Source organism: Carassius gibelio, chromosome A9 (genome assembly GCF_023724105.1).
Source record: "Carassius gibelio isolate Cgi1373 ecotype wild population from Czech Republic chromosome A9, carGib1.2-hapl.c, whole genome shotgun sequence".
Classification (NCBI taxonomy): domain Eukaryota; kingdom Metazoa; phylum Chordata; class Actinopteri; order Cypriniformes; family Cyprinidae; genus Carassius; species Carassius gibelio.
Genome location: NC_068379.1, coordinates 4,193,733 through 4,196,962, shown reverse-complemented (window position 1 = coordinate 4,196,962; position 3,230 = coordinate 4,193,733).

Sequence of the window (3,230 nt, the reverse complement as noted above, 5' to 3'; positions counted from 1 at the left end):
TAATCAGTCAATTACAGGCCTAAGTACTATTTCACTTTTGTCATACTATTTGTATAGTTAAATAATTTGCTAGTGACTAACAGGCAACACGCATAAATCTTCTCACTGCGCGCATGCTCGTGTCCTCTGGCTCTTAAATGTTTAAACTGACAAAGCTTAAATGAGTTTCAGATATCAGCACCCAGGTGATGACGGAATAAATTACCTACAGCATTCGCGTTGAACAAGAGTGAATGATTTGTCCAGGTTTTTTTTTCCCCTCTCATGTTTTTGTCTTGGAAGCCAAAATGCGCTTGCATCAACATAAACATTTATTAGCTGAACCCTGAACCTGTTTTTTTACGTGCCATTTATAGCAAGTCATATTACAGATGATATTGCAGATGCTTTGTCAGGTTTAAGTTGAAGCGCGTGCTGAACCGTGTGTGGTTGAACCGAACTTTTTTTTTTTCAGCGAACCGTGACAAACCCTATTACCACAATAATCAATCCATTACAGGCATAAAACAATCATGCCCGAGCAGACGGATATAAGTATATCTCATCACACCGGCACCCGCGTCTAAATCAGTTGTATGGTCTGGTTTTCAGTCTAAAACAGTTGCGTCAAGTATAAATGTCTCATCTGTTTTGGGAGGTGCGCGCGCAGTCAGTGGAGGCTCGCGCTGCAGTGCCAGGCGAAAGTATAAAGAAAGCGGTTGTTTCACAGACATTATATGTTAAAGGCTATTTGATTGGACAGATATACCCATCTCCCTCCCCTAGACACAATTTACTACACACAATAGGCTCACACATGGTGCATTTTAAATTAATAAATAATAATGAATAAAAATATAGATTTTTTTCTAAGATTTTGAAAAATCTTCGCGATCGACTTAAAATGCGACGGGTTGGTGACTCCGGCTTTAACCATTCATTATAATGAATCGGCTCAAAGGAGTCATTAGGTCGTGAGTATGACTTTAGTGGACGTGTTGTGTGGGAATCCTGGCTGTTAGGAAATTTTGACTGCAATTCACACCCAGCGGTAATTCAGCAAAAATATTCTCCGAATGCACCACGTGAAACCCTCTCTGCTGGCACACAAGTCTGTTGTGATCGCTTCTTTACCACCATCCAGGCAGTTGACCACTTGCTGAAGGATGATATTTATCTTACTGGTAAAGTGATGAAGGTCCAAGTCAAACAAGCAATGAACAAGTTTCCCGAAACTATAAGTGGTCAAGTGGTGCGACAACAAGCCAGTTGTGATGCTCTCCACTGTTCACTCAGAGCAGCCAGAAGATACTTGCCAGCGATGGTCCAAGAAGGGAAAAAAAGTATGTGACTGTGACAAGACCAAGCATCGTGCGTGAGTAAAACTCAAAGATGGGAGGTGTAGACATGTCAGACAGAATGATGAGCTACTACCAAATGTCTGTGCGGACGAAGAAGTGGACAATTCGCATGCTGATGCATTTTATGGATCTTACCCTTGCCAACAGCTGGCTGCTGTATCGCAGAGATAATCAGGAAAATGGCACCCCAAGGAAATCTATCATGAAGTTTCTTGAATTTCACGTGGTAGTGGCCATGTTTCAGGCTGTTTACATTTTATGTAGGCTTTACACTCTGATGTTTACATTTTCAAATAAACTGTGAAAATGTGTCAAATTAACTTTTTGTACCTACTGTATGTGTGTCATACAGTAAGATAGACCCACTATACTCGTATGAAGACATTCATTTTTGAGAGAACTACTTATTGTATTAAGTTGAAATTTAGAATTTTTACTAATTAGGACCTTCTGGCCCTAACAGCAAATAATATTTCAAAAAGTTATGATCGATCCACTGTCCTCACATGAGGATATCTTTTTCTGCAAAAACGACTTCCTGTACAAAAACACATTTTAGGTATCATACTTATTAGGTCATACACATCCCAAATAGCAAGAACAATTATAAAACTCTCGGGTCTCAGGAGGTTAAAGGAGACGAAAGCTGCCCTAATCGGCGGTGGATGCTGCTGACCCATAATCATGCTCCTACACTGTAAAAAAATTCCTGTAGAAATTACAGTAACTTACTGGCAGCAGTTTGCCAGTAACTTACTGTAAATTAAACTTACAGTAAAAATACTGTATTCATATTTACAGTACCATTTAACTTGCTGTAAATGTATTTGCAGTAATATATTTTTTTACTGTAAAACACAATTATGTTTTTTTCTCCTTTTATATATTTTAATACAATAAAATATTACTTTACACTGTGAAATTTACTGTAATTGGTTCACTTTTATTATGTATTGTAAAACTTTACAAATTATTGTATTTCAACAGGTCTCATGTCTCAGTAGTAAAAACTATAAAAAGAAACAAAAGACTGTTTAACTTCTTTTATTGGTTTAATAGTTAAATTGTAATACTTGAAATAACATTTTAATATTCTTGCAGATTATACTTTCAGTTTTCCAAAAACTTGAATACATTTCATTTATACATAAAAGTTTAATATTAATAGCATTTTAAAACAACAGACATGAACAGATTCAGTCATAAGAACAATCTTAAAAATTTACAAATTCAGAAAACTCCTGTGTAGAATGTATTTGCTCTTAGTAGCTTAATAGTTTTGCCAGCTGAAATCCAGAAACTCCTTAAAGGGATAGTTCACCCAAAAATCAGAATTAGGTCATTAATAACTCACCCTCATGTCGTTCCAAACCCGTGAGACCTCCATTTATCTTCGGAACACAGTTTAAGATATTTTAGATTTAGTCCGAGAGCTCTCAGTCCCTCCATTAAAGCTGTGTGTGTGGTATACTGTCCATGTCCAGAAAGGTAAGAAAAACATCACCAAAGTAGTCCATGTGACATCACAGAGTCGGTTAGAATTTTTTGAAGCGTCGAAAATACATTTTGGTCCAAAAATAGCAAAAACTACGTCTTTATTCAGCATTGTCTTCTCTTCCGGGTCTGTTGTGAGACAGTTCAAAACAAAGCAGTTTGTGATATCCAGTTCATGAATCATTCGATGTAACCGGATCTTTTTGAACCAGTTCACCAAATCAAACTGAATCATTTTATACTGTTCGCGTCTCCAATACGCATTAATTCACAAATTACTTAAGCTGTTAACTTTTTTAATGTGGCTGACTTAAGAATGAGTCAGTATTTTGTTCATTATCTGGCTCAGCTCGGTGTTCATCTTCAGTTCTCTCTTCACAGCAGTTCAGTCAGTGT